Here is a 22,024-nt window from a genome sequence, read left to right as displayed (position 1 = left end):
TGATGCATCTTAGATGGCTGCTTGCAAGCTTTTAAGACCCCAGATGCCCCTCACCAAAGTAGGATGCAGAACATTTTCTTAATAAGCTTTGTTATGCCAATTGACCTAGATGTCTGCAGGGTGTGTTTTGATAAGTGCCCACTCCCAGTAAAATTCACATGTCAGGTTAAGACTGTATCGTTGGTATTGTAATGTGATATTAGCAAAAGTGAGTGCTTTTTATGATTCTACCTGCCAACAATTAACAACTATAAATAGGAATACCACATGCTTCCAAAATTATCCAAGTTTTGGAAAGATTTTTTTTTTGCCATAAATTTTTATCAAAAGGTCTATCCCTGCCATCTTTAAAAAAAAGAAAGAAAGAAAAATCCCAGTTTGAACAAGCTCTAATAATATAATCTAGGAAATTTATCAGTTTTATAAAATTTAAACCAACAAACCTTGACATTTAAAATTATATTATCAGAAATAGATCAGTCTACATGGGTGTGATAACAGATATAATCTAAATAAAATAAAGAATAAACTAGGAGAATAAATAAACTAGAGTAAAATAAAGAACTAGGCTAGAAAGCAAAATCTGAAATAACAATTAGAGGAGATGTAGAAGCAACTGCATTCCTGACCACAATATTAAAAATATTTTGAAATCAGAGTTCCTTTGCAGCCTGGATCCCAAACATGATGAACAGCTAAGAAGGGGTCATGTCCATGAGCCAGTATTATTCATTGAAAATTATGCTCATTAGGTGCATAATGACAGCTAGAAACATACATTTAAAAATTAATTTGGTCTTGCAAAATCTTAAAAGAACTAAACTTAGCTGACTAGTGATTTAAGTCTAATTCCTTTTATTGCTTCCTAAGGAGAGCAAATAAGAAAGACCAAATGATAAAATATTGGTAAATAGATATCTTGTCTAGATGTTGCAGATGTACTATAGATAGAAAAATAGATAGATAGGTAGGTAGGTAGGTAGATAGAGTAGATATTTATTTGTATTGCTACCTGTCATATGACCAGTTCACAAATGTATTTTATGTGGGTGAGTATCTGTGTGTGTATTGTTTTATAACTTTCAATTAAATTCAAACATAATGCAAATATAGGTAGTATTACCATCTATATGAAATACAACTATGTAAATGCCCCCTTATGCATATTCTGCAAATGTTGAATGATATGTGTTTGTTCTTTGTCTGTTTTTCTATGAGTTTTCTTTTTGTAACATGAAGGCTTGCTAAAGAAAAAAGCAGATTCATTCATGATGTCTACCTGCTGCTGCTACAGGAGTCTACAGCTGTGCTGAATTATTTGAAGATGAACATAGGGCATCAAAACACTTCTGCCCTCTGTTTTTGGTCACCATATAAAACAGCAAGCAAATATTCTGTATTTTCCATACATAACTAGCACAGCAAAACTTTGAAAATAAGTAGCATCTCCCAGGATGGTTGTGAGTATAACATGAGGATGTTACTTGAAGCACTTTGTAAATGATAAAACATTACACATATGTAAGACACTTTTATCATTAGCATTACTTTAATGCTGCTAGAATGATATCTAGGACCAGAATAAGCCAGTTGTGGCATTAAGGAAGAGAATGGAAATTAATACCTACTGAGTCTAAATCAGAGCCCTGGTGGTGCAGTGGTTAAGAACTTAGCTGCTAACCAAAAGGTCAGCAGTTTGAATCCACCAGCAGTTCCTTGTAAACCCTATAGGACCGCTATGAGGGGGAAAAGACTTGACAGCAATGGGTTTGGTTTTAGTTTTGGAGTTGAAATCGACTGCACAGCACCTAACAACAACAATAAAACATCTACTAGTAGTAAAGTGCCATGAACTTACTAGAAGCTTTGCGTAAGTTTTCTTATTTAGTGACATTTGTAGGGAATGCTGCTGGAACTGTTAAAGGAGTCAAATAGAGAGCTTGTAGTGTATACAAAGAGGGCAATGATAGCTCAGTGGTAGAATTCTCACCTTTCATGTGGGAAATCTGGGTTCAATTCCTGGCACTGCACCTCATGCTTAGCCACTACACAACTGTCATTGGAGGCTTGTGTGTTGCTATGATGCTGAACAGGTTTCAGTGGAGCTTTCAGACTTTGACTAGGAAAATAGATCTGGCAATCTACTTCCAAAAATCAGCCAGTGAAAACATTATGGATCACAATGGTCCAATCCACAGCCTATCATGGGAAGGAGCAGTATTGGGCAGCATTTCATCCAGTTGTGCATTGGGTCACCCCGAGTCAAGGGCCAACTCCATGGTATCTAACAACAACAGTGGATACAAAAGTAGCTCCATAGAAAAGATTGTTGTTGTTGGGTGCCATCGAGTCCATTTTTGACTCATAGTGACTCTATGTGACAGAATAGAGCTGCCACATAGGGTTTTCTGGGCTGTAATCTTTATGGAAGGAGCCCTGGTGGTGCAGTGGTGTTCAAACCCACCAGCTGCTCCATGGGAAAAAGAAGTGACAGTCTGCTTCTGTAAAGATTTACAGCCTTGGAAACCTTATGGGGTACTCTGTCCTGTAGGGTCGCTATGAGTTGGGATCCACTCGATGGTAATAGGCGGGTTAATCTTTATGGAAGCAGATCACCAGGGCTTTCTAATGTGGAGCCGCTGGATGAGTTCAAACCACCAGCCTCTTGGTTAGCAGCAGAGTGCTTAACCATTTAGCCACCAGAGCTTCATATAGAGAAGATTTAAAACCTGTTGCCATAAAGTCGAGTCTGACTCATAGTGACGTATAGGACACAGTAGAATTGTCCCATAGGGTTTCCAAGGAATGGTGATGGATTCAAACTGCCGGCCTTTTGGTTAGCAGCCAAGCTCTTAACCACTGCACCACCAGCGTTCCACTATAGAGAAGATTAGACATCCTTAATTTTCATTTCGGAATGAATCCTATTGCCAGTTTATCCCATTTTTGTTAAAAAAAAAATGTTTGCTTGGTCTTGTACTTATTAGTTGTATTTCATAGCATACTATGAAACTGCCAGAATTTGGCAAAAGCCACAATCTCTGTATTGCATGCCAAAATCTCGATATTATCACTATAACCTAGAACATCGTTATTATGAACTGGTGGTAATGTGGATTCCCTTTTCTTTATGATTGTTGTCAGTTAATTGTGCTACACAGTGTTTGATGACTTGTATATCTTTTTAACTAGTCCCTGAAGCCCACCTATTTTGCATCCAATAGTTCTTGGACTTACAGGAATCTTTCCGTGCTGAGTTGATTTTTCTTTACCCAATGGTTGTGATCCCTGCCCCCAAGTAAAGTACAGTATAACAAGATGTTTATATCTCAGTGAGCTGCCTTTGAAGAAACTCATTAAAATGTGTTGACAGGGGAGAATAAAAGAAAAACGTCTACCAAAATCTTCTCCAGTATTCTGGGGCTCAAGGACATGAACAGGATGCAAAGAGAGCCAGGCTGTAAACACTGCCCTTTGCTTCCACAGGGCTAAGAGGTATTGTGGATTTAGAAGGGGCCAAGTAGGACTGGCAGAGTTATTATTACTCTTACCCCTTCACTCAATTCCTAAGTGTTCGACGCTGTGATAGCGGTTATGGGGGACTCTCTCCTTGTCCAAATAAGGAAAAGAAGACAAAAAAGAAATAACTATAATGCAAAGCAGCGTGTATTGTATTGTGATGATGCATTTGGAGATTCTGGGGGAAAAAAATCAAATTTATGTTAACAATACACTAAAACCAAACCAAACCTGTTGCGCCTGAGGCAGTTCCGACTCATAGTGACCCTATAGGACAGAACAGAACTGCCCCCAAGGCTGTAATCTTCACGGAAGCAGATTGCCACAACTTTCTCCCACTGAGCCACTGGTAAGTTTGAACTGCCAACCCTTCGGTTAGCAGCTGAGTGCTTAACCTGAATGCACCACCAGGGCTCTTTGATAATGAACTAGCAGTATTTAAATATTAGGAAAGGTACAAAACCAGCCTGATTAGAAACCACTGTCTGCCGGTGCTATTAGGACTATACACTAGAGATTTGTTAAAGGTGGCCATGCCATTGGTTTACTTTGCGATAAGAAACCGTACAGAAGTTAGATGTTGAGTTCTGTTATCTCACTCCATGATAGACTTTTGAGAGTCAGTTTAGTAACATATTATGTTGAGCATTCTGGCACTCTTTCCAGCATGTTCAGTGAGCCAAGAGCAAGTTCACAGTCACACTGCAGGTATGGTGGGTTTCCCAGAAACGGAAACCTCTGAATCTAGCACACTGCCACCAGGGGTCAGGCACTAGGCGGAGGAGAGGGCACTCGCCCGGAAAGGAAGTGTTATATTACCCGAGGAAGCACACCAATCAAAATTCCCATCTCCTCTTCCTGAGAGCAGCATATTGCTGGCTGAGTAGAGTTTGAAGGGCGGACCTCAGAAATGTTCTGCCCACGTAAAGGTATGTGGAAATACTCTCAGCATTTAAACAAGTCCTTGTGGAAAGTCATTCAGGCAGACTTTAGAGGGCTTACTTTATATTTTCAAAACCCCCATGAGTAGCTATCTAGCTATCTAGATCTGTTGTCTGTCTCCAGGAAGGGAATGAGGGGAGGTGGGGAGGGTATGAACTGTAGAAATACTAAATCTAATACATAAAAAAGACTTTATCTGCATTTACGTTATTTCTCTGCGATTTGCTGCAGGCGCTGCTGCTGTGACTCTGTAAGAAGCCACTCCCCAAAATAGATTTAGATATAGCAATTTTGAGTCTGTGTCCAGTAATTTTGTTTTTCTGACCAACAGCCATTTGTAACAAGTCATTAGTGTTGTTGTGTTTTGTTTTTTTTCCATTCATTTACAGGAAATCATTTGTCAATAAGATTTCAATCTAGCCTTACCTTGGCCTTAACTGAAAAATCATGCATAACTGGGGTTAATGATACTGATCAAGTCACATGTTCTTTTATCACCACTGTGCTCTAGGTTTCAAGGACTGGTAATACATTTCATTAAGGCTCTTTTAATCATCCCCTTAATAGTCTGCTTAAATGTTTGTTTTCCTTTAGAGTTTTATTACTTTAAGTTCTGTAGACTCCAGAGAAATACGGAGAAAAATAGATAGGTTTTTTTTCCCCTTTTTTAAGTTTTGCTCAAACAAGCCAAAATAACTTTATTACTGATGGATCGACCTGTACTTTTAAATGGAAGGAATACAGTTGTAAAAAGAACTGAGGCATGTAAGTAACCTCTTTGATTTTTAATGGCATGCAGCAGATGGAATTCATTATTGACTTTTAAAAATGTAATTGCTCTGCATTGTTATTTATTTATAATTTTACCTTTCAAAAGAAGTAATTACCATTACTAGGTTAGTTTTTCCTCAGTCACAAGCAACTATGTGACAACAACCTCAGAATGTATAATATGATTTACCACTTCGTCATGAAGCTTAATGACGTTGCAGGATATTATCCCTTCTAAATTAGTAATACATTGATGTGCATAATGCACAGCTAAAAGGTTGAGTATCTTTCCTTTTATTTGGGTAATTTAAAAAGCAATCTTTTCACATTATAGGACACTTTATTTATGAAATCCTCATTGTATAAACAGAAATGTTTTTAATTAGAAATAATTAATCTAATTTCATTTTTCCAGTTCAGTACACAGATACATACTATGATGGTAATCATAACGTATGCAAAATTCCTAAGTAAAAAAATTTAGATGATTTGTTTCAGCCCAAATAACTTTTTAATTTTAACCATGAGTTCTAAAACTTTTTAGTCATCAAGGAGTTGATAACCTATTATAAGAAAATTTAATTTCTAAGCAATGCCAAATATTTGCTCAATTACATTAAGTTCAAATTTGAGAGGTATTAAAATTGTCTAGCTTTCAATCTTTATAATTTAAAAAATACACTAGAATAGAAAAATGTTTAGTGTTAGTCATAAAGCTATGTATGTTACAAAAATGTATAAAGCCCTTTTTCAAAATTGATGTTTTAAAGTATTATTTCAGATAAAGAATAACAGTTATATTTTAGAAGATCGGGAGATTTGGTGTGGACAGGATTTAGAACACTTTTGAATTTAAATGAAACTCCTGGTTAAATTCCATCTCTCCTCCCATTCTTCCTACCTCTCCTCCAAGCCATCCTCCGCTCCTCACTAGCTTACTCTATATTCTCCTCCCTCCCATACCGCATATCCTCTTGGCACTTGCACGCACAGACATCTTTTTTCCCGAGTGGATCTATTTTCTTCAACGGGGGTCATCATTGTGAACTTGAAAGATAGCAATTAATATTTCATATGTAGCACTTAAGTGTCTTCACCTAGATTATGCCGTTTACTTCTTTGTACTCATCCACAGACACTTAATAAATACTTATTGATTGTCTAAAGCTTATATGAAGACTGACTTTGAGAATTTTCTTCCCTCTGTAGTTGCCAATACTATATTTCCTTGATTCTAAGGTGTACTTCTTTTTTCACATTTTAACATTGGGAAATCTGGAAGCATCTTTTGATCAATGGTATATCATAATTTATTTGGCAGGTTTTTTTTTTCTTTCTTTCTTGGTGGTACATCTTATAATTAATAGTGTCTTGGATTTGATGAAATAAGGCAGTAATAAAATACAGACAAGTCTATTATTTGTATGATATGCTAAAGGCTGTGCATTTTGCATTCAAACTTGTTTTTTTTTTTTTTTTTTTTAAATATGCCTAATTTATGGCCTCACTACTTTCCTTCCTGAGAGCCTTTCCCCAGTACTTTCCTCCTCCCTGTCTCCCTTGCATTCTTGTTCTTCTACCTGTTGTACGAGCAACTGTCTTGGCTGAGAACACCTCTGGAAAATACTTACAGTACTATATTAGCAATTTTTTTTTAAGTTTACTACTCTTTGATCCAATTCTTTTTTCTTTTTTTAATTGAACTTTAGATGAAGATTTACAGAACAAACTAGCTTCTCGTTAAACAGTGCATACATTGTTTTATGGCATTGGTTAACAACCTCATGACATGTCAGTACTCTCCCTTCTCGACCTTGGGTTCCCTATTACCAGCTTTCCTGTCCCCTCCTGCCTTCTAGTCCTTCCCCTGTGCTGGTGTGCCCCCTTAGTCTCATTTTGTCCTATGGGTCTGTCTAATCTTTGGCTAAAAGGTGAACCTCTGGAGTGACCTCAATTACTGGGCTACTAGAGTGTCCAGGGGCCATACTCTCAGGGTTTCTCCAGTCTCTGTCAGGCCAGTGAGTCTGGTCTTTTTTTTTGAGTTAGAGTTCTGTTCTACATTTTTCTCCTGCTCTGTCCAGGACCCTCTGTTGTGATCCCTGTCAGAGCAGTCAGTGGTGGTTGCCAGGCACCATCTAGTTGTACCGGACCCAGTCTGGTGGAGGCTATAGTAGTTATGGTCTATTAGCCCTTTGGACTAATCTTTCCCTTGTGTCCTTAGTGTTTTTCATTTTCCCTTGCTCCTGAATGGGTGAGACCATGAGTATGTTAGATGGCTGCTCACAGGCTTTTAAGACCCCAGATGCTACTCACCAAGGTAGAATGTAGAACATTTTCTTCATAAACTATGTTATGTCAGTTGAGCTAGATGTTCCCTGAGACCATGGTCCCCACAGCCCTCAGCCCAGCATTCAGTCCCTAGGGATTTTGTATTTGTCCACGGAGCTTCCATGACCTTACCCTGAACAAGTTGTACTGGTTTCCCCAGTATTGTATACTGTCTTACCCTTCACGATAATTACGACTTATCTATTGTCTATTTAGCGTTTTTCCACCCCCACCCCTGCCCTCCCTCGTGACCATCAAAGATTGTTTCTTATTGTGTGTAAACCTTTTCATGAGTTTTTATAGTAATGGTCTCATACAATATTTGTCCTTTTGTGATTGACTTATTTCACTCCGCATAATGCCCTCCAGATTCATCCAAGTTGTGAGATGCTTCGCAGATTCATCACTGTTCTTTATTGTTGTGTAGTATTCCATTGTGTGTATGTACCATAGTTTGTTTATCCATTCATCTGTTGATGGGCATCTAGGTTGTTTCCACCTTTTTGCTATTGTGAACAGTGCTGCAATGAACATGGGTGTGCATATGTCTATTTGTGTGACAGCTCTTATTTCTCTAGGATATATTCCTAGGAGTGGGATTGCTGTATCGAATGGTATTTCTTTTTCTAGCTTTCTAAGGAAGCGCCATATCGTTTTCCAAAATGGTTGTACCATTTTGCCTTCCCACTAGCAGTGCATAAGAGTTCCAGTCTCCCTGCAGCGTCTCCAACATTTATTATTTTCACTTTTTTTGATTCTTGCCGGTAATGCTGGGGTGAGATGGTATCTCATTGTAGTTTTTATTTGCATTTCCCTAATGGCTAGTGATCCCAAGCATTTCATCATGTGTCTGTTAGCTGCTTGCATGCCTTCTTTGGTGAAGTGTCTGTTCATTTCCTTTGCCCATTTTTTAATTGGCTTATTTGTCTTTTTGTCATAGAGGTGTTGGATTTTCCTGTAGATTTTAGAGATTAGACCTTTGTCAGATTTGTAATAGCCAAGAATTTTTTCCTAGTCCATAGGTTCTCTTTTTACTCTTTTGTTGAAGTCTTGTGATGAGCGTAAGTGTTTAATTTTTAGAAGATCCCAGTTATCTAGCGTATCTTCTGGATATATTAGTAGTTTAATTACCAGCATTCAACTGTAATAAAATGGAAAGAGGACAAGTATTTTAAACTGGAGACTGTTGTCTGTTCCTTAAAACAATATGGAATTAGTAGTCTGATAATTATTTTCAGAGCTTAAAATTCTACAATTAAAGGATAGAAATAGTATGAATAGTTTCCTTGTCACAGGATTGGTAGATAATTGGGTAAAAAATATTAAGCCAGTAAAAATATTGAATATGCAATGTAAATGAGAGTACTTTATAAACCATGAAAAAAACCAAAACCAAACTTGTTGCAGTTGAGTCAATTCTGACTCATAGCGACTGTATAGGACAGAGTAGAAGTGCCCCATAGGGTTTCCAAGGAGTGGCTGGTGGATTCAAACTGCCAATCTTTTGGTTAGCAGCCATAGCTCTAAACCACTACGCCACAAGGTTTTCCTATAAACCATAAAGTACTGTTTAATTATAAATTTTAAGGATCAGCGTTAAACAGAACATTATTAGACAGGCTTATGTGTGACTAGAAAGTTGAGGAGAGGAGAAAAGGAGAAGCAGTGGTGGTCTAGTGGTAAAATTCTCACCTTTCATGCCAGAGACCCAGATTCGATTCCCAGCCAATGCACCTCATACGCAGCCACCACTCATCTTTCAGTGGAGGCTTGCGTGTTGGTATGATGCTGAACAGGTTTCAATGGAACTTCCAGACTAAGACTGACTAGAAAGAAAGGCCTGGTGATCTACTTCAAAAATCAGCCTGTGAAAACTCTGTGGATCACAACAGTGTGGTTCACAACCATCATGGGAATGGTGCAGGACTGGACAGCATTTTACTCCATTGTGCATGGGATCACCATGAATTGGGGGGCCAACTCCACACAGCTAACAACAACAACAATGGGAGTAAATTCTGCATTTTTAATCATCATTGAAAATGATGATATGACCCCTTAACTAAGTGACTGAAATAAAAGGAGACCCTTGAAAACTCTTCACAGAAATTCCTACATATCAGAGTCCTAACTGTTCAGAATTCCAGTGCTGAATGTATGCCAGTCCCTTAAGCTTGTATCCTTTATTGAATTAGCAAAGCCACAGGCCACAGCACCTCCGTGGCATTAAAAATAAAAGAGCTTACTTAGATTTGTCAATTCTTTTCCTGTCTTTTTCCTTCCGTTTAAGGGACAAATCAATCTGCAAATTACAGTGAGACTTTGGTTTAAAAAATAATAATAACAGAAGCACATTAAACAGTGAATTTTGTATCAACATAATTCTCAGAACAAGGTACACACTTATCAGATAGTAAAGTAAGATCGACTTTATCCCAGTTACTTTGAATCTTGGAAATCTATGACAAAGAGTTTTGTCTAACTCCTCACTTTCAGAGGGAAAACATGGCCAGGCGTTGCCAGCAATCAGTGTTCATGCATTTGTTTGTTTTACTTTCTTGGTTGAAGCAATCAAAGCTTAATTTATTATCTATTTGTTGGGTCCCCAGTGTTATTTATTTACCAGAACCTGTTATAAATAAAGATTTGAACTGAAATAGAATTTACACATGAACATACATTTTAGTAGGGCTTACCTCTAACAAAAAGAGGGTTATGGATATAAGCTAATGCCCACTGGAGAAAAGAACAACAAGTCACAATAGAAATTGTGGGAGACCCCTACTCCCTGATTCCAGATATTCATGAAGGGAGGGTAATACTAAATTAAGTGAACCAAATAGGATAGTCACATAGTTCCTTTCAGAGCCAGGACTCTTTTCCTGCCATAAGGTGGACTTCAGGTATTTTCAGCATTTCATCTTACATTTTGCCAATGAAAAATGAATTCCATAGGCGAATATAGGTACGACTGCATGTTGTTATTAGGTGCCATCGAGTAGGTTCCAATTCATAGCGACCCTATATACAACAGAACGAAACACTGCGTAGTCCTGCGCCATCCTCACAGTCGTGTTTGAGCCCATTGTTGGAGCCACTGTGTCAATCCAGCTTGTTTACAGTCTTACTCTTTTTCACTGACCCTCCACTTTAATAGCATGATGTCCTTCTCCAGGGTCTGGTCCCTCCTGATAACGTGTCCAAAGTATGTGAGACGAAGTCTCTCCACCCTCGCTTCTAAGGAGCATTCTGGCTGTACTTCTTCCAAGACAGATTTGTTCATTCTTCTGGCAGTCCATGCTATATTCAGTATTCTTTGCCAATACTGTAATTCAAATGAACCAATTTTTCATCTGTCTTCCTTATTCAGTTCCCAGCGCTGGCATGCACATGAAGCAATTAAAAACACTGTGGCTTGGGTCAGGTGCACCTTAGTCTTCAAAGTGACATCTTTGCTTTTTAACACTTTGAAGAGATCTTTTGCAGAATATTTGCCCAATGCAGTAAGTTGTTTGATTTCTTGACTGCTGCTTCCATGGGCATTGATTGTGGATCCAAGGAAAATGAAATCCTTTACAACTTCAGTCTTTTCTGCATTTATCATGATGTTGCTTGTTGGTCTAGTTGTGAGGATTTTTGTTTTCTTTATGTTGAAGTGTAGTCCATTCTGAAGGCTTTAGTCTTTGACCTTCGTCAGTAAGTACTTCAAGTCCTCTTCACTTTCAGCAAGGAAGGTTGTGTCATCTGCATATCACAGGTTGTGAATGAGTCTTCTCCAATCCTGATGCCATGTTCTTCTTCATATGGTCCAACTTCTCGGATTATTTGCTCAACATACAGATTGAATAAGTATAGTGAAAGGATACAACCCTGACACACACCTTTCCTGATTTTAAACCATGCAGTATCCCCTTGTTCTGTTCATATGACTGCCTCTTGGTCTATGCATAGAAACCAAAAATCCCCCCTCCCCGTTTTTGGTTTTGTTTTTTTTTTTTTTTTTCTGGATAGGACATTTATATGTATTTGGAGTATTCTGTAATACTTACATTTTATTGTATTGGCTTTCACAGTTTCAAGAATATAAAAATAAATGTCATTGCTGTACCTTCAAAACACAACGTACTTCATAAGTACATAAAATATAATAGTATTGTTAAATATAAATTCAACATTTAGCTGTAATGACTAAAACACAAGATTATTTTTTTAAAAAAGGTAGTAGGTTTTGTGTGTGTTTGGTTTTTGAGGATAGGGATACTTTCAGGAGGCAGAGGGAAGAAAAGCAGGAAATGCTATTTTAAAGGCATGTACAGCTATGTTGTTGCTGTTTGCCGTTGAATCAATTCCAACTCATGGCGACCCTATAGGACAGAGCAGAACTGCCCCATAGGGTTTCCTACGCTGTAATCTTTACGGGAGCAGATTGCCAGGTCCTTCCTTCCACAAAGTGGTTGGTGAGTTTGAACTGCCAAAATTTTTTTAGAAGCCAGATTGCTTAACCATTGTGCTACCAGGGCTCTATTGTGCATCTGTAAAAAGGATTAAGGGAGAGGGAATCCTTAATCATTACTTGAAAATCCTGTGTCTCCCCTATACTATTTCTGCCAGTTGAGAGTCTTTCAGAATACCATTTAAGTCACTTTATTTCCAAAGACCAAAAGTTGTGACTCTAATGTGAATATTTTCACATTTAATAATAAACTGGGTTTTGAATTTTTTTCCATCTGTCTTAGTTATCTAGTACTGCTATAACAGAAATACCACAAGTGGATGGCTTTAGCAAAAAGAGATTTATTCTCTCACAGTCTACTAGGCTAGAAGTCCAAATTCAGGGTGCAGGCTCCAGGGGAAGGCTTTCTCTCTGTCAGCTCTGGAGGAAGGTCCTTGTCATCAGTATGCCCTGGTCTAGGAGCTTTTCAGTGCAGGGACCCCAGGTCCAAAGGACACGTGCTCCTGCTCTTCTTTCTTGGTGGTATGAGGTCCCCAACTCTCTGCTTGCCCTTTCCTTTTATCTCTTGTAAGATAAAAGGTGATACAGGCCACACCTCAGGGAAACTCACTTCACATTGGATCAGGGATGTGACCTGAGTAAGGGTGTTACATCCCACCCTAATCCACTTTAACATAATCTAATCTTGCCTCATTAACCACAGGCAGAGATTAGGATTTACAACACACAGGAAAATTACATCAATCACAAAATGGAGGATCACCACACACTGTTAGGAATCATGGCCTAACCAAGTTGACATATATTTTGGGAAGACCCAAATCAGTCCATGACACCATCTTAATTTAATGTTAACAAGAGCAAACGGTTATATAGGGTTTACTTGCTTTTAAGTACTAAGTGCTTTACACATACCAACTCGTTAACATGGTAACTCACTTTAGCATAATATGTTAATCCCACAGTAACCAATATTAGCCATTCGTGTAATTCTAGAGTCTTCTTTTTCTGTCCCACCCTTCATCTAAGCAGCCAGGAGATCCTTTTTACTCTCAAAATTTATCCAGAATCCATCCAGCTCTAACCATCACCACCTGCAGTGCTTCTTCCTACATCCCAATCACCATGATCTTTCCACTACATTATAGCAATAGCCTCCTTACTGGTCTCCCTGCCTCTTCCCATGCTCCCTGTCCCCCACACCAGTCTGTTTCCATTAAGGCAGCTGGAAGAATACTGTTAAAACAGGAATCTAATTGTGTCACTCCTTCATCTGAACCCCTTCAATGGCTCCCAATCTCAGAGTAGAATCCTAGCCCATAAGGCCCTACCTAATCACACCTCCCCCTCAAATACACACCTTATTATCTACAATTCCTCCTTCCTACAATTCCCCCTTCGTTCATCCCTCTCAAGCTGCACTGGTCTTTTGCTGTCCGTTGAACACACCAAACATGCTTCTGTCTCAAGGTCTTTGTAATTACTATTCTCTCTGCCTAAAGGCTCTTCCGATAGAGATCAACAAGGCAGCTTCCTCACTTCTTTAACTCATGTTTTCACTAAGAATTTGCCTTGTCCATGAAGCCTTCCCTCTACCCTATCTAAAACTTCAAATACTCCAACCCCTCAACAGTTAATATCCCTCTTCTCTGTTTTTTTTTCTCCTTAGCACTTATCACTATCTAACATGTATATACATGTGTATTTATCTTGCTTACCCATTGCCATCAAGTCGATTCCAACTCATGACAACCCTACATGTTGCAGAACAGAACTACTCCACAGGGTTTTCTTGGCTGTAATCTTTTATACAGGCAGATTGCCAGGCCTTTCTTCCATGGTGCCACTTGGTGGGTTCAGACCTCCAACCTTTAGGTTGGTAGTAGAGCAAAAACCCTTTGTGCCACCCAAGGACCTTTTCAAACTGCTGGAATGCAAACTTCATAAAGAAGAAATTTTGTCTTTTTTCTTTCACATACTGTATCCATAATGCCAAGAGCAGTGCCTCATATGTAGTATGTCCTCAGTAAATATTTGTTGAATATATCCTCAGATCAACCCTGTATTTTAGGTAAGTTATTACCCCCATTTTACAGATGAGAAAACTAAGAAAGATGAAGCAATTTGCCCATGACCAAGTAAGCTAAGCGTGTGGCAGAGCCAGGATTGAAACCCAAGACCTTGGTTCCAGAGTCTGTGCTTGAATAGGGAAGTCTATAGTATAGCTTCCCTATTAAGGTAACCCATTCAGCTGATTGGAAGAAGAGAGCAATATATATAGAATCATCTCTCCTTTGGGATTTTCTTTAGTGTGCTTTCCTTCTAGTTAAATGGAAAATTGAGAGTTGTCTGGCTTGGGTGGAACAGTCATAGAGAGCAAAACCCTTTTCCCTTATCACTTTTAAATTTTTTTTTCTAAAAAAAGTGCAAGATTTTTTTTTTTTTAACAGCAAAGTACATTTTAAAAAATGACCCCAATCCCACCTGTGTTGACATTAAAATAATAAAGTAACACCTGCACAATGGTAAAATAAGTTAATACTACAGAAAAATATAAAATGAAAACATTTATTGAATGCCTACCATATTCCGTAGTAAGTACTGGGAGAACTTATGTAGTAATACAAGTAGAGTCTAATGAGAGAGACAGACTCATAAGTGGACAATTACACTGATACATTTCTTTAAGTGTCACAGTAGGGTTATGTACAATTCTAAATTGGAATTTAGAAGAAACACCAACTAGAGGTCCCCTGACAGCTGAATGCAAGGCCTTGAACAGAGAATCGCGGAGCAGGTAAGGTAATAGTGGGTGGATGGGGATTAAAGGTCTCAAGAGTAAAGAAACAGTTTCTGAAAGAAGAGGTGGGAGAATGCTAAAGATAAATGTGACTTCCTTCACAATTTTGCTTTGGAGTATGCAGCTATGTAAGGGAGAGGATTTCTTAAAATAACATTTCATATGTAATAGAATAGAAATTATAGGCAGATGAGTTATCTGAAGGATACGTACATGTTGAATTTAATTTGTAAAAAGATATTACTTATCCAAATGCATAATGTAGAAAATTGTCATTATCATGTCCCCCAGACTACCTCAATCTGTTCTTTGATAGGATTCAGGTTTCAGGATACTAACAAACAAGAACAAGAAATTGTTTTCCAAATTGTTATGTTTGCTAACACACTAAGCCAACTCTAACTTCTATACTTAACAGCAAAAAAAAAAAAATGCTATTAATCCTAAGTCTGTTTAGTGTGTTTTTCATCCTTACGTGTGTTTCGTTATACTTCCGTGTTCTTCTGAAAATTCAGTTTTCAGCTGATCATTTCTCCTATTTGACAAGGTCATCTGAATTTCTTGACTCTTATCCAGGCATTGGCAGTCCTATCTAGCTTAGTGAACAGACTGCTTAGTCATTCAAGTCCTTCATCAAGAGGTCACAGTGCCCTCACACGGTGGTCATTTAATCAATAAGCAAGTAAAAAAGAATAAGAATTTCAGGTAACAAGTGTTACAAAGAAAATAATAGAGTAATGAGATCAAATGTGACTGGAGGAGGGTATGACAGTGGTGCAACTTGGATAAGGATGGGGCATCCCCAAGAAGGTGTCATTAGTTGAAACCCAAATGATGAGAAGAAGCCAGCCGTACAAGGAGCTGGAAGAGTAGTTAAGCAGGTAGAGAGAGAGCAAATGTAAAGGCCTGGAGGTGAAAATGAGTTTAGTTTTTAAAAGGAACAGAAAGAATACCAGTATGGCTAGACAGTGGTAGGAGTATGAGATGAGGTCTCAGAGTTAGACAGGGACAGGATGTACACTCTTGACTGAACTAACTCTAGGCTATCTCTTGATTTATGCCTACCAGCAGTGGAATTGTTGCTCTTCTTTAGGCATGACCTGCTAATTGTAAACCTACTATTACTTATAACAGGAAATAATTAGAATTTGCTCTACAATGCATAATTTATAAAAAGCCTTAACAAATTCTCGTTTTACTTAAAGTTTATATTTACTATTGAGAATCTCCAGCAAAAAAAATAGTGGAAAGGGTCTATTGTTTTATAGTGAAAACATTAAAATGCTGGAATAAGGAAAATAGGCTTTTTGATATCCAGGTAGTCCCCAACTTACGATGGGGTTCCATTCCAACGACTCTGTCATAAGTCGGTTCTGACATAAGTCGAATACCTCATTTTTTTATTTTTTAGTTTTCATTATTATTGCCTTTTATTATCAGTATCTTTATAAATCCAATCTTTATTTTTCTTTGGAGGTTGGAAACATTACAGACATACAAACAATATTAAAATAACACAAGACAAAATATGTGTTCATCTTTAAAAAAGTTATTAAGCACATTTTAAAAATTTTGATGGATCTAAAATATGTTAATTATCATGTATATTTAAAAATTGGTTTGAAATACTTATATAATGAAAATTAGAAATTATAAACGTCCTGATGAATTTTCAAAATTAAGAAACTTACAGATATACGTTAATATAAACATACATACATTTAAAAATACCCAAATCATATAGGTCCATACTGGCATCCTTTTTCAAAACAAGCCTGTTTCGTCCACATTGAAAATCTTCTCTGGAAGATCTTCTTCGTCTTGTATTATACTGTCCAGCTTACCCTTGAAATTTTCGGCAGCTTCAACATCAGTGCTTCCTGCTTTTCCAATTATACGCATGCTATGTAAGCCAAATGTGCATTTGAAGCGATGAAACCAGCCCTTGCTGGCGTTAAAGTATTTGGCAGTAAGTAGTCTTCTCCTTGCTGTTCCTTCAGGTTTCCAAAAAGGCTGCGTGCTTTTCCTTTGAATCGTCTGTAAACTCATAGGAATCTTCTTCTGGATTTGCTCTTCGATACAAATCATTAACAGTGTCTCCATCTCATGAATTGGCCCTTGCCTTTTCTTTGTTAAAATTGTGTCGATTTTATGCCAGTCATTCCTTTAACCACCTCCAAAGCCCTAATCTCATCCTTAATGATTGTCAAAACAGTCAAATGAGACCGTCCTTCATATGCTATTTCACCAACTTTCTTTCCATTATCATAGGCCTTAATGCTCTTCATCTTCATATCCAGGTCTAGAGCCTTCCTCACTTTCTTTTTTGGATTAGAACTTTCAGTGGCATGACTTCTTTTTCTAGACATATTGTCGGGGATATACGCAGTACAGGTGTTACAGTTACAGAAACTTGAACAACTTGGCTTCAAATTAACCAATGATGCTTCTTATGGTACAAAACGCTGAACAAGGTCACGCTATAGGCCAGATTTACAATGAAGTCAGCGTCAGTGTGATAACAGTGAAGTCAGAGTCATAATGACTTGTTGGGAGCATGAGCAGGTCAATTGTCCAATTGTCACATGTTATAGGGGAATATTGCCCAACTTTCTATCCATTACAACTCAACGCTTCATTGTAGACCAGGCCATAGCCTGCTATATGGCAATGTTTTGAACAGTAAATCGTAAAATTGAACATCTGGGAGTGAACATCTGAGAATGATAACATCAGCAAATTACACACGGCAACATTGTATGTTGTACATATTACTAACAATAAGATGTACCAAAAAAAAGGACTGTCGTACCTGCAGTTCATTGTAACTTGACTATGTCATAAGTCGGGGACTACCTGTGTATATATAAAAAAAGATGAAACACTAAGTATGTGGTGGTAAATCAAAGGTAAAGTAAGATATTCTGTATTTGTATTTTATATGAACTCTACTATTATGTATAGTTTACTACTCTTGAATCAATGTAGTAAGATCAATGAAATACATGCAGATGACAAAAATGATAAAGCTGTAAAGCTACCCAAGTGCTGTTAGGGCATCTTCTGTCTACCTTTCCTCTGCAGCCAAGAAACAAGCATACTGATATTTAGTTATTCCAATTCCAGCAGGGAGCTCACTTGCTGCTTTTTCAGAGATGATTAAAACCTTATGCCACTTAATAACAAAGAAAACCAATAAGAAGACCACCATTGCTGGTTGAATTCATAATCTGAAAACATTAAGCATTTTAGAGGAGAGCTAAACCTTTTGTCAAGACAGGATAAAGGAAAGAGGTGGACGTTGGAGGCACAGGAGATGTGTCAGCCATCCTTTAGTGGGGAGAGGATTTTGCATACCAACTATCACACAGGTTTTTTTTTTTTTTTTTACTATAAGAAATTTTTTATTATAAGGAATTCTTAACTGAACTCTTAGCCTTTCATTTTTCTCTCTGCCCTCCCAACCCATGGTCCACACTGCCATCTTAATGATCTTTCTAAAACGTAGACCTTGTTAGTTCTCTCTTAAAAACCATCAAAGATTTCCCACTGCCTGCTACATAAGGTCCTAATTCCTTACAGTGGCATACATGGTCTTACATAGGATGTACCCTATCCTTCTAGTACCTCCTGTGCTCTATATATCTTTTTTACCTAGAGCTGAAGTTAGGAATCCCTATCCACTGGATTGTTGCAAGGATTAAATGAGAAAGTGTACATAACATGCTTAATAATAAATAATATTTATTGATCCATTACCATCTTACCATGTGCTAAGCACTGGCCCAGATGCTTATGTACATTTTCTCATTTAATCTTCATACAACCCCATAAAGTGCAGATTCCTTTATAATCTTCATCCTATAATGAAGAAACTGGGATTTTAAGAGGTCAGCCAACTTACCTAAGGTCCCTCTATAGATAGAAATGGAGTTGTAATTTTATCTATTCAACTCCAAAACTGGTGATTTCATAGACTTTGCTACTACCAGGCACATTGCCTGGTATACAGTTCAGTTTGGTTAAATACTCGTTTTTTAAAACCCACTGCTATAAAACTTATAGTGTCTACAAAATGACTGTTTTTTCTTGCTTCCCTTGCCCACAAAGGTTAACTGACATTCCACTTCTAGATGCTCAGTCTTGTCTGTGCTGACCTCTTTCATTTTCACACTTACGTACTGTAGTGTAATAATTTATTTATAAATCTGATTCCTCCGATCTATTGACAGATCCTTAAGTGCAGGCACCATATCTTGGTTGCCTTTGTACCCCCAGAGCTTAGCATAATGTGCAGCACTCAATAATTGTTGAACAATTGATGCAGGCTATGAGGAGAATTTTGGAAGTATGTGGGGCTCTCCCCTTTCTCTATAATGCTGAATTCCTGCTTCCGTTTAATGTGTAACTGACTAACCCTTCAAATAACACTGAACTAGATCTTTATGAAAGAGCATAGTCAGACTGAAGATAATAGCAGGGGAAGAAGAGAAGATAAAATCACCCTCTTTTTCTCCATTCCATTTTTCCCTCTGTAAAATTGAGAGATTTTCTTACCAAATGAAAAAGAAACAGGGTTAAGGGAAAGAAGATGACATCATGGAGGACATTAAGAGTTGTTTCTACCTATTTATAAATAGTGAAATAAAAATTAAATTCTCTTAAAAAATAAAATAGTAGTTATGTCTCAAGTCTTGGGCTTTTTTTCTTTTTTTCCTCCGACCTCTTTTACAGTATTTTACAAACACAGTCATACCTACATATAGTCTGAGAGGCTTGCAAATGAGGTAACACTCCTAAATTCTAACATCTGAGAACTTAAGGAAGATCAACTGATAGGCACATGGTCACTGAGTGACTCAGTCAAACAAAGTTCCAGGAATAGAGCTTGGGTCTTCTGACTCCAACTTCTGCCATGTTCCGTGAGGAATTTGATAAAGAATAGAATAGGGTACAGTTGACAAAGTAAATCATTTCATTGCCAGTGTCCACATTCTGTTTTTCTGTGTTTTATAGCATAATTTTGAAACTCATAAATGCATATTTGCTATAGCCATTATGTAATATTATGCCAAAAATACCAACACAGAAATACTTCTACAATTTACAGTATCCCCTAAAATATAAAGAGTCCACATATATCAGCACAGAGCATTATATAAATTACAGAAAAAATCAAATAATTATTCAGTGTCCGTCATTATTCTGCCTAAAGGAGAAGGCAAACATTATTTTTAATAAAGTGCTTTTTTTTTTTTTTTTAAATTGTGGCAGGATCCTTCATGCCTGATAGAGATTCAGCAACTATAAGGTTCAAAGATATTTGGTACTCTGGGGTTATTATGTAATACTATGTCAAGAATACCAGCACAGAAATACTTCAACAATTTTTATTATCCAAAATATAGAGGGCCCACATATATCAGCACAAATCACTTTATAAATTATAGAATAAATCAAATAAATATTCAGTGCTCATCATTATTTTACCGAAAGAAGAGGGCAAACATTAACTGCTTTATTTGTGGATTTTGTTTTGTTTTGATTTTTTAACTTGTGTGGCAGGATCCTCCATCCCTGAGGGAAATTCAAAAACTATCAGGTCCAAAGCATATTTGATACTCTGGGAACAATAATAATAATGTGCAACACAATAACAGTCAATGTGATTTTTTTCATATGTATAAATTATAATTTAATATCTTTATATTTATATTTAATATTTAATATCTGAATTTGTAGGTCAGCCTCCAAATCACACCCATTTTACTTCCTTTATCTCCTCTTTGTATAGGAAAATGGTGGCTTAGCTTTCCTTGCAGAGATAAAAGGCAGATAAAAGTTGGGTTTAAATCCTAGGACTGCTACTGACCAGCCAGGCAACAGTAGACAAGTCATGGGACTTCCTTTATTCTTGAGTGTCTTCATCTGCAACATGTGGATAATGTTACTCTCCAACAAGGTTGTTGCAAAAATTAATAATGTGTAAACAACCAAAAAACCCATTGTTGTCAAGTCAATTCTGACTCATAGTGACCTTATAGGACAAAGTAGAAATGCCCCATGGGGTTTCCAAGGCTGTAATCTTTATGGAAGCGGACCACCACATCTTTCTTCCGCAGAGCAGCTGGTGGGTTCACACTGTGGACCTTTCAGTTAGCAGCCAGGTGTTAAACCGTCACACCACCAGAATGCCCGACATATGTGTAAACATGAGCTTAAATCATAGAATCCTAGAACTGAAAAGGACCTTCATAATACAGAATCTAACTTCACCATTTTTTCAGCTAAGAAAACTGAAATGCAGACATCATAAATGCTGTGTCCAAAATCATATAGCCAGTAAGTCATAGATTTATGGCTAGAAGGCAAGTCTTTTTTTGGCTGAGTACTTCATAGGTGCAACAGAACTGCTAACACACCACTACGAGTCGGCATCAACTCGACGGCAATGGGTTTGGTTTGTTTTTTTTACAGAATGATCTGGAAGGGGAAGTAGACTGTTTACACAAAGTTAACATGAAAGCTGATGAGAAAAGAGAAAGGTACAAGGAAGACTATTTACTAGATGGTTTACAGAATGCCAAATACAGATTAAAAAGTGAAAAAAAACTTTTAATTACCAGGTGTGTATTACATAGTTAAAATATCTACTAAGGATGCTTTTAAAATGTTTACAATTATCAAAAGCCCATTCCTTGCTTTCCCTGTTCCTAGCACTTTTCTAATTCTAGGACTCAGCAGCTCTTAACAAGGAACACCAAATCCCTGCCTTATGCTGTGTGGCCACCTGTCCTGGCTGGGAGGATACAGTGGGGAAGCTTAATGGGCTGGGTTTGTGGAGAGAGGAGTAGCTGCTTAGATTAGATGAGGAGTACATGCAAAGCCCCTTACTCACAAATGACTCTCTTCAGTGCTTTCCAATGTTACAGGTTCAACTGGATTTATAAGTCCCTCTTAGAAAATATAAATACCCTCTTAAAATGATAATCACATACCCATAGATCACTTCAATGACAATAATTCTGCATCTCTCTTCTTATCATATAAGCTTTTATTGGAGGAGAGAGGGAGAAGAAAGGGTAACTGAGAGCTTTGTGCACTTTAGAAATGGCAAGTCTTGACAGGAGGTGAGTAGTAGATACCAAGACATATTGAGTGCCAGAAGGCAGAAGAAGTTCATTAAAAAAAAAAAAAAAATGTATATATAT

This window comes from Trichechus manatus, unplaced genomic scaffold, assembly GCF_000243295.1.
Source record: "Trichechus manatus latirostris isolate Lorelei unplaced genomic scaffold, TriManLat1.0 scaffold00009, whole genome shotgun sequence".
In the NCBI taxonomy this organism is placed as follows: Eukaryota; Metazoa; Chordata; class Mammalia; order Sirenia; family Trichechidae; genus Trichechus; species Trichechus manatus.
This window is presented reverse-complemented; position numbering follows the sequence as displayed.